Source organism: Epargyreus clarus, unplaced genomic scaffold, assembly GCF_041222505.1.
Source record: "Epargyreus clarus isolate Ecla_fem2 unplaced genomic scaffold, WU_Ecla_fem_2.2 ptg000007l, whole genome shotgun sequence".
Lineage (NCBI taxonomy): Eukaryota > Metazoa > Arthropoda > Insecta > Lepidoptera > Hesperiidae > Epargyreus > Epargyreus clarus.
In genome coordinates, this window is record NW_027332215.1 from 2,015,638 (window position 1) to 2,027,192 (window position 11,555).

Here is an 11,555-nt window from a genome sequence, read left to right on the forward strand (position 1 = left end):
CATGTTGTTTTCCTTTGATTTGGAAGGTAGCCCAAGTCATTCCTTTTTCGAAAAAGTCCATCCTTCTGACTTAACTGACTATTGCCTATATCTATCCTACCTTTCCTATAATAAGCACTTGAACATCTGGTACACCAACAACACGTTTCTTTTATGTCCAAGCACAACCTTTTATATCCCTTCCAATCTGGTTTCCGCCCTGGTCTTAGTACGACTACAGCCCTATTGCACATCACTGACGACATACGCAGAAGTTTGGATGGCCAGAGACTCATGTTGTTGGTACTTCTGCATTACAGCAGTGCTTTCAATACCGTGGACCATGACATCCGGGTGGCCACTCTGCGCTCGTTTAACATATTTCTGACAGTAATAGGTTGTTTTCAAAGTTACTTGCATGGGCGCTGGCAACGTATATAGGTCCAGGAAATACAGTCTGCTTGATCTGATGTATCTGCCGAGATACCGTAAGGTGGCGTATTATCTCTTCGTATAATTTCTCCTTTTATTAACTCTATAAGTCACAATCTGTCTTCTCTCCACCTCCTTTATGCAGATGATCTTCCAGTGTATTAGCAAGCCACATTAGGAGACCTGCCTAAGACAATTTACTCCCTAAATCTTGCTCGCATTGTAGATTGGAGTGAATCCTACGGTCTCATAATCAATCCGAACAAAACGCAGGTTCTTATAATAGGCAGCTTCCGCGTACAATCCACAGTAGATCTGAGTTCGATACCAGATATAACTTATGACCCCGTACGTATTCCATACTGTAATATAGTTAATTACCTTTGTATATATCTTGATATACTCATTCCTTACTCTTTTCTATTCTCGACTATGCCGATGTTTGCTATCTTGACTTAATAAACTTGAGCTTTTCCAAAATTTATGTATTCGTTTTATATTTGGTCGTCGTAAATATGAACTAATATACTGCGTGATGTTTAGTTCCATCGCTTCTCCCTATCCAAAAGAGTAATTCCTGTACCTTGCACATGACTACTATCTTCGCTCCTCTGTAAATCTCCTTCTTCGTCCTGTTATAAAAAACTCATTTTCTTCAGTTGTTGTTGGTTTATTCCATAAACAAACATCATAGATCGCTGCTTAGCAATAGGACTGCCTATTTTATACTGCTTGACCCATGTATGTGCTTATTGTTTGAGTTCAACCGTAAGTGTGCAATAAGGGGTATTCTATCTATCTATCTATTTTCTAAGGGAAGACTGTGATCTTATCTGGAGCTAGCTATAGATATCCCTAAGTAGGGTTAAGTGCTGATATTGGTTCTAACCGAGTAATAAGTGTAGTTTTTTGATTTGAAGAGAGTGGTAAGGGAGACATTTTTATCAAAAACGCCTCAGCTTATCTCACCTGGAGCTGCCAAAAATATACTAATGTACATAGAGCTAAACGCTGCTATATTCTGATTTGAAGCGTGGCGTAAAGAAGACATACTTATCAAAGGTGTTTCAACTTAGTTCTCAAGAATATAAACGCATCTATTTCTTATTTTAGAGATGGCTGTTATCGTACCTAGAACTGGCTACAAGCGCTGCTGTGTTCTGGTTTAAAAGGAGAAACATACTTATCAAAGGCGATTCAACTTAGTTCTCACGTTAACAACGTGTATTTATCTGGCTACAGATATCCTTATGTACATAGAGCTATGGGCTGTTTGTGCTCTGATTTGAAGGGAGGCGTAAGGGAGACATACTTGTTAAAGACTTCAACTTAGCCTTCACGCGTAGCAACGCATCTATTTCCTAATTCAGGGAGGACTGTGTTCTTATCTGGAAAGGGTTACAGTTAACCTAATGTTCATAAGGCTAAGGGTTGTTGTGTTCTGGTTTGAAGAGAGTGGTAAGGGAGACATTTTTATCAAAAACGGCTCAGCTTATCTCACCTGGAGCTGCCAAAAATATACTAATGTACATAGAGCTAAACGCTGCTATATTCTGATTTGAAGCGTAGCGTAAAGAAGACATACTTATCAAAGGTGTTTCAACTTAGGTCCTCACTGATAGCAACGCGTCTATTTCCTTTTTCAGGGAGGACTGAGTTCATATCTGGAGTTGGCTACAGGTATCCTATTGTAAGCGCTGTTGTGTTCTGGTTTGAAGCAACGAATTTATTTCCTAACTCGGGGAGGACTGTTATCTTATGTGGAGTTGGCTACAGATATCCTAATTTACAGCCAAGCGCTGCTGTGTTCTGATATGAAAGCATGATGATGTGTACTGGTTCGAAAGGAGTGATAAGTGTTGTGTTCTGATTTGAAAATAGTGGTAAGAGAGACTTTCTTATTAAAAACGATTCCACTTAAGCCGCACATGACGCAATGCATCTGTTTGCAAACTCAGGGAGGACTGGAGGAATTTAGTGCTAAGCGCTTTTGTGTTCTGGTATAAAAGGGTGACAAGAGAGATATTATTGTTAAAGTCGGTTCAGCTTAATCTTATGTTGACACTCCTGGATTTCCTGCATTCCAATTTCGTGCCTTCACTGTTCCTGTTGTTGAACAAAGCATGCAAAGAATCCACTCAGACTCTATTGGTTGCGACGGTATTAGTCGTAAGATGATCGCTCCTCTGTTAATCTCTTTCTCGAAACTCCCTCTCATTCTTCTTCCTTTTACAAACAATATTTTTCTTTCGTTGTTGTTGGTTTATGGAATAATGTACCCATGTCCATACGCCGCGCTGAATCGCTTGATTCATTTAAAAAACAGCTGTTAAAATATTATTCAAAATTATCATTTTCCACCTCGTTTCGTCTTTTCGTATGTAACGTGTCATTGTTTTGTATGTGTATTTTGATCATTTTCCGTTGCTTGTATTTATTTGATTCCAACATATACTTGCTTTAACACTGAGTACTACATGTATCCTGTCCTACAAAACCTATTCCTTCTTTAACTTCGCACACACTATCCTTCTTTCTTCGCTTGTCTCTCTTTTCTTTTTGCATAGGTTGTCTGGACCGAATATTGCATACTGCTTGACATAAGTGTAATAACTTATGGAGCAAATGGCAATAAAGAGCCAATGCTCTTTAGCTACAATTATCTATCATTCTATTTTCGGACTTATGGAGAATGTTTTGTCTAGAGATGGCTATTGATATTCTTAGATAGGTCGAATGCTATTTTATATTCTAACTCTAAAAAATTAAACAACGAACGTTTCGTACCAATTTCTACGAGTATGTCGCCATATCAACTGTTTGAGTAGTAAGATGGACAAAAAAATATACTAAAATGGCATTGGACGCTCAGATATTTGCAGCTCAGATCTAAAGATTTAGCGAGCCAATTGCAGAGGTCATCCACCTGCATTGTTCGTCAATTTATCAATTTGCAAGCAATCTCCCCTCGTCCTGATCACGAGGCTGTCAATTAGGTAATTGGTGTTTATTATGGATAAATCGCTGTCGTTTATGACGCTGGAACGGTTACTGCATGAGATATATGTATCTACATATATTTTGTTCTTATAATTCTAAGAGCGGATAGTTCCACGCCTTGTGTAGATCGTTTTATTATGGGTTTTGGAAACATTTGACTCTGTTGGGTAACTAACTCTAAACTTATCTACCAATCCGCTTCGCAGTAGAGTGGTACATTAAGCCATTATCTGGTATTGGAGTTAGACCTGTCCCAGCACAGGATTTCTTTTTCAGCAATGATTTTATGTTTCAAATCAAATTATAATTCAATTGCGCATTTCACGAAGTAGCGAGCTTCAAGTACCAGTAAATATTATGAAGTCCAACTCTACTTTATTATTTATCAGTAGCCGGCGAGCATGCAAACCACCTGGTTAATGGCTACTGTCGCTACATGGAAATGCTTGTCTCCTTTATCACACCCTTCAAACTAAAACACAGTAGTGCTTAACACTGATATTATAAGGTGGTAGAACCCTTTGTGGTTCGACTAGGGCGGCACCACCGCCACACCTATTTCTGCCTAATAACAGCAGTGTTAGGCGCTGCTGTGTTCGGTTTTGAAGGGTGTGTTAAGGGAGACATACTTTTTCGAGTCGTTCCAGCCTAGTCCTCAAGGATAGCGGCGCATCTATGGCCGACCTCAGGTAGGAATATTTAATCGTATCTGGGGTTGATTACAGGTGTCCATGGCCGTCAGTAGCCACTTACCATCAGGTGGACAGCATGTTCGTTTGCTACTCCTATATTATGAAAAAGGCCGAAAATGGATGGCGTACCACCGCCACATTTGAACCACAACCATCTTTTGTTGACTAATAAAATGATTTTATATATTCTAAAGGGCCTCATATTCAATTCAATGTGATGTCGCATAGCGTATAAGACTTTTATGACGCGTCCAATAACTCCTCATGTATCAAATTACGTAAAATAGCTTAAAAGTTATATACATACATACGTATCGGTCAAAATCACAACCTTCTTTTTGCTTCGCCTTAGATGGGTGACGAAAAAAGAACTCATAACCGCGATGACATTAGATCATTACATTTAGGTATCGTATTACAAAGTTCTAGAAATACATCATACTGATACCAATACCCTTAGTATTAAATGCTACGTTTTTACAAAAATAACTATTTTTGTTTTTGTTTATGTATTTCCCATACATTTTCAATCAGCACCCCTAGCGGACTGTATCAGAACTGATTGGAAATGTATGGGTTTATGTATGCCAATACAAATACAAAAAATTCACTTCTGTTCCAACGTAAAAACTCATACTAAGGGTACCAGAATACAGAAGGAAATATAACCCTCATTTAAATAACGTACCAAAAAAAGAAGAATTTATAATAACTCTTTCTGGGTCACTGCATTAGTTAAGGTGGGAGTTTTCAAAAACTAACTGTATAATATTTTTCATAATAGCCACGCTTTCAGAATTTAATTTAAAAGATTTATGAACGAGGCCTAGCACTTAGCTTTCCAGCTGTATTCAGCGTTTGAGTAATAGTTTTTTGAATACGCCGAATATTTCAAAAAGATTTAAGACAAGGAAATCTGTTATTTTTGAAGTTACGCTTATATTGCGTTATAAAAATGATGAGTCACTCTCATCAACTTAACATGCCCGCAAACAACGACACAGAAATTGATAAATGTACAAAATGTGCTATTACTTCCATACATTTTGTAATCATTATACGAGAAAATGCCGAGTCGAATTTAAACCACTTCAATGATAGTCGGTTTCACAATTTTATTATTTTTAAGGTTTCTTGCCCAATTGGTAAAAACGTAACCATTTTACTAAGCCTCCGCTATCAGTCCATCCATTTGCATGTCACAGCATTAACAGGGCTCTATCGCTTGTGCCCTTACAAATATACACTTAAAAAATTACAGAGTATGTACAACAGTGGCTGTATGTACAAAAGAACGGATACTAAACATAAAAAACTTCATAATAAATGGAGGTCGTCCTTAACATATAAGAACCGCATTTTTGGCGTTTTTCGCTTAATGAAGCATTATAGGTCCAGAACAGGACCGTTCAAATTTTCACAATGCAATTACGTTTCGGTATGAATTACTGTTATGATAACAAGACGAAAAATAAAAATAAATGCAAATTTGTTGATACGGAACCCGCCGCATGCGAGTTCGACTTGCACTTGAGTCATTATTTTTTACAAAATGAAGTAGCAACGAGCAACCACCAGATAAAAACCAGGTGGTTACTGTCGCCGTCTGAAACCATCTCCATGGAGAAAAATTGTTCTACTTGAAGCCGATCTCAGTGACGTTGTCTCTCTTGAGACATAGGTGTTCTCATATCCACACACTTGGAGCAAAACGGAGGAACTGCTTCACGCTATAAATAAGTATGGCAGTGGTACCTCTTCGGACAAACCATATGGGTTAAATCCACTCCTATTCTACTAATCCTATCAATCCTACAAATATTATCAGGGCGAAAGATTGTGAAATGAATGTGTCCAATAATATAGTTTATGCATCAGAATAATAACTAAAATTTATTGTGTGGTTTGGCTTTAATATAACGATAAGTATCAAGTAAATCGCAAAAATTCTTGGCCCCTTTGAGCTAGTAGGCAGCGTACGAGAAGCGTACGAGAAGCGTAGGCTGCCTAAGCCGTTAATTTACACGAAATTGTCTTAATAAGGTCTTAATAAAAGTCCAAGATAGCATATTATATCTGTCTTTTACGTGGCAGTCATTATAGTCAAAATAGTCAGTCATAAATTACTAATAATTTGAATGGCTTTTTACTATGTTTTTTTTTGAGTATTCATGAACTACTGTTAATATAAATATCCTTATATTTTTAAAGTAAATAAATTTAATTTTTTACACTATAATTCGAACCGATAATTTAAAAGATATCACAATAAGGGTTGCATCGAAAGTCTGTTTAAAGTTTGCGTCAAAGTTAAACACTACATGGAAAACTCATAGACTGGCATCATAGGCTGTTCTTGATGACAGTCATGACACACACACACAGTCATGAGGAATCGACTAAGATATAAGGTTATGTAACAGTAATTTTGACGGTAGCGGTACATGTTACTGTAATGTAAAATGAAATTCGAACAACAATAATTTGTTTCGCTGCCACCATAATTTTTAGTCGTCGTTGACAGATAGGGAAGTTGACAAAAACTGTAACCTTAACCGATTGAAATCGAGTGGTTAATTTTAAGTGTTAGTTATGATTATGACGTAACTTCAACCTCAACTAATATGGTGCATCGAATTAATGTTAGGCTTTTGTAGACGTTAAAGTTACATGATGCAACACACCCTAAGATTGCCCGGAGCGATATTAAAATATCAGACATGTGAAAGTCAGTTGATATGGTATATCATGTTATTTTGTGTAACACGGGTGAAACCGCAAGCACAGCCAGTATAAAGTCTATTTTTAAGTCCTGTAAAAGTCCAGTATAAAGTTCATTTTATTATTATATTCCAACTATTATTTTATTTGCGTATGTAAAGTTATATTTCTAGTAAAAGTAGAAATAAAATCCAAGCGTGCGTGTGTCGACCTATTTTTGGACCTCAAAAACTGTTTGTTTTACTTTGTTTTAGTTTTATTACTTTATGCGCTTTTGATTTAAGGTTCTTTTATCGATTCTTTAAAAGTATTTTAATAACATTAACCCATCAATTAGGTTTATTTATCAATAAATTTTGTTTTAATTTAGCCGTAATTTAAAAATAAGACTAATATAACAAAACATTGCGTTGTTCATAAAAAGGTAAAATTATGGAACATCTCAATTACCACCTTATACGTAGAAATACATAAGTTACATAATTAAGCAATAATTTTAATGAAACCAAACTCTTTAAAAAGCGTTGTAATAAAAATGTAAGAAAAAAAAACAGAATAAAAACGAATAGTCATAAACATAGAAGTAAATAACTAGACGTACCCTTTACTCGTACTAATGACATTTACATTGTTAAACCGGTACTATTTCCATTTCTTTATTTTCTCGATGACAGTTCTTTGTAGTGTTGTGACCAAATAAGCAATGATATCGATCGCATATATTTATTACATGTATTTTGAACAAAGACAAATACAATGGCATTCGATAATATACAAGAACAGAAACTTATAATAAATGTTGAGGAGAGTTCATAGAGTGACAGTGACGATTCATCAAATTTTGATTAAAATAAATAAATAAAGATTACCTGTCGTATGTTTTTTTGGTTCATTGTCGAGTACCTACCTATACCTGCTTATTTTACAACAGCTTCGAAAATTTTAAAGAAGTAGGCATTATCAATCAAAAATGTATACGTGTAACATCTTGTAATGAAATAAAATATTATAAGTATATGTAATATAATATTATGGTTAATAAGTTTGTACAAAAGTATCCGGCAGTAGTTTAGTTTCTTACATTTTGTAAAAAATAAAAAAAAACGGGTCTGTTATCGTGTTACGTTTATCGTTATAGCTCCTGTAGTAATAATTATGTGTAGCACATCACTACCTGTCCATGAAGTACAGTATTATCTGTGTGACATTTTCACGTAAACAACACAAAATTACATGGGCGTGTCGAGCTGTCATCGAGAAAATAAAGAAATGGAAATAGTATAATAGAGCTGTTATCACCCCGTTTTTGAAGCCCGTATTTGAAGCCTTTGGGAAACTTCAGAGTTGTATATGTATTATTATTAAATACACCGATATATACTTTCGTTACATTATTATTTTCACATATTTGTTTAGGGTTGCTTGGTTTGGAATAAAATATGGTGAAAAGGATCGCACAATTTTATTCGCGTAAAATATAATACACTAATTAATTATGAAATGTGTATTAATACATATTAAACATTCAATTTTAAATCCATTGAACACCTTATAAATAATAAAATATTACTTATAACTTTGTACTATTAATACCAATAAAATATTATTTAAATTAATTTATATGCTTAAATTATTTAGTTAATAAATCCATTTTCATATAATATTAACTTAAACATAACCAATATAACATTTATAAAATAACGTATTCTTCGGCGTAGAAGATACGTCTTGATTTGATGTCCGCTTGCAGTCTATATTTAATAATATTTTTTATGATACATATTTTATTTTTTCCTAAAAAACATCAACTGACAATATAGAAAATTGGCTTATTTTATCTTCTTCATTCTTTCTTTATTACTTATCTCTTTTTTAAGCTTTAATTATTTTTTTAAGTTAGGAGGGTTTTACGGTTTAATCTGCTTATTCTTTACTGTAAGTTGTAATTTATTTAATTTTTATTATTATTAATGTTTGTCTCGATAATTATTTTAACTAAGAAGTAGAATGCAGAATCGTTATTATTATTGACATAAATCGTAACATAATTTCTCATGGAATAATTTTTGAAATGACAAATAAATTCGAATGTAGCACTCGTAGAGGGAGCTACGCCAGTGCAATATATGCTACGGCTACGAACGTAGACATTTGTACTTATTTAAAAAACTTTGGCCTCGTACAACTTTCCTGTTGTTGTTTATAGAAGCTTGTTTTTTGCCAAGTTTTTTACTTGTTTTAATGACACGTATATTCCGTAAAAGCCAATATTTATTTCTTATCAAATGTCTATATTACGGGCTATAAGTGTTGTCTTGTGATCTTTAAATAATAATTTTATAATTCAAGAATGATTTTTATCGCGTCGCAATACCGTACCTACAAAATTCTGTTTTAACTTTGTGTTGGCCTATTCACGGCAACTAAAATGACGAAGCTATGGCGCCGGTGTATTCGTGTCCGACGCGACTTTATCACGTCATGCGCTCTCGTTAAAATTCCATCATTATCTTAGCAATCTTCGTTGATAATTAACGTATTTGTATGTTTTCAGAAACAATTTTGTAGATTTGAGTATAATCAGGAAATATTTTGTGAAAATGAATCATAATTATTTTAAAAAAATCAAGTTAGTTGATGTTAATGTCCACGTGGTCGCGTCAAAAATGGTTTTCATTACGACATTTAATATTATTGCGTATCGTGACGTGAAGAGACTTCCTTTGTTAACTTAGGATAATCATTCCATACAATACATTACAAAACTCTTTATTGTACACCAAATTAAAAGTAAAAACTAAAAACCATACTGCATTATTAACAATGAACATTGTTGTTTTGCATCTCTATATTTTTAATAATCATTTTAATTAACTACTATGGTATGGTGTGGTATAATAAGTGGTTGATATTTTTAAAACAATTAAACATTTAAAAAAACAATTTTATTATTGTAATTATTTAACAGGTATACAAAAATACAGTATTTTATTAAAATTAAAAATGAAACTTTAACACTGTGACAGGAAATAAAATGCCGGGGTGTCGCCATGGTGCTGGATGTCGCTAATATCGCTGCGTCCTACGCCATATTGTTTTCCGCCAAGCGCTGTCCGAAATGATGCACTTTCAAAATCCAATATAATTTTTTCAATCGTCGTCGGTAATTAAAATATTAGCGTGTTTTAATTTATATTTTTATAACTTGTAGTATAAAACAGAATTATTTTTAGCTGATTGTTTGTCTTCTGTCAAAACACTGATTCACGATCCACGTGCTTGAATATAAAATGGCCGCCCTTATGACAATCACGACGTATTTATCACAAAAATGTATTTTGTTCGTCTTATTATATTAATTAGGTTTAACAAACCTTTCATTGTTTGCCGTTTAAAAAATATTTTTTGTCCGAAAAACAATTACGAATGATATACCCATTATAAACACACATCACTTAAAAAAAACACAAAATAAATCGCAACTGAAAAGAAAGGTAAGAAATTAAAAAGCAAAAAATCCAACTCAAGAGTTAAGCCAAACAAAACTGCAACACACAACTCAACTTAGGAGTCATTAAAGATAATTGAACTTAAGTAAAGTTCAGAACTTACCTCATGGTCCTCAAGCTTGCAGGGTAGCTCGGGGGATGCGGGGCAGGGGGCGCTGCAGCCGGGAAACGTGAAGAGAAGCGAAGAGCGAAGAGCGGAGGCGGAAGCGGATTCAGGGCGGCAGGAACCCTGCGTCGCGGCGCGCTGTGGACTGCGGCGTAGGGCGACGGCGTCCGCCCCGCGCACTCCGCGCTCCCGCCCGCCCCCATCGATTCCGCGATTACCAAAGATAATGTTGATACGGTAATCCAATTTGACATAAAACTATATAGTGTGACGTGACCAGTAAATGCGATTTACCCAATTTTTATGACTTTTTGAAAAGATAAAGTGATAAAAATTGGGTATAAAGTGTGTGTACGTACGGTACATATAAAAATAATACCGAAGCCCAGGCACGCCCTTTTGATTTTTTCAAGATTTTATCTAACTTGCAGTGGGCCAGCTGGGCCAGCGTAGTGTACAATGGCCTAAGTCACTCTTACTTCAAAAAGAGACCGTGCCGTAATGGACAATGTATATAATGGACAATGGACAGTAATTGGTTGACAACAACTAATCGTATATTTATAGTTACAGTAAGTAACGTATAAAAAGTTTGATGAATATTTAGTACTTAATGACGTAGGCTGCGCGGTTCCTTTATTCTATGTCCGAATACACATAACACATGTAGTACATATATCTTTGTCACGGTTGTGCGTACAACCTCGAATTTCGTGAGCTCAATGGATGTGCCAGGCTCGTTAATGCAGCCGAGGATAACAAACACACGAACAACGATAAATTGTTATGCAAACATTTTTATATGCGAACGTTTTTATTTACATAATGTTTAGTGTTTTGAGTGGGTTTCTAGTTCTAGATCCCCGGCCAGACAAACGTAGAATTTAGATTTTTGCACTAGGTCTGGGCATAAAAATTCTAGTATAAACTGTGACTGCAGTATAGGCTAGGATTGTAGAAAGTCTTAATATATTTTTTAGCATTTCGTAACCCTATTAAAATACTGAATTACTAACCAATTATCAATACAAAGTGTTCAATCCAACACACGAAATATGATGAATTTATTTTACATTTTATAACTCCCATCGCTTTGGTCATTTTAAAAATCAAAAT

At 34.9% G+C, this 11,555-nt stretch overlaps 1 protein-coding gene across 1 annotated transcript in view; it reads right to left on the minus strand.

The window, feature by feature from the left end:
• Positions 1-10,555, minus strand: part of DopEcR (G-protein coupled receptor DopEcR) — a 73,298-nt gene extending 62,743 nt beyond the window's left edge. Inside the window, exon 1 of the mRNA XM_073074145.1 lies at positions 10,437-10,555. The gene's annotated coding sequence lies outside the window, so the exon portion shown is untranslated. The remainder of the gene's footprint in view (positions 1-10,436) is intronic.
• Positions 10,556-11,555: the final 1,000 nt, after the last annotated feature.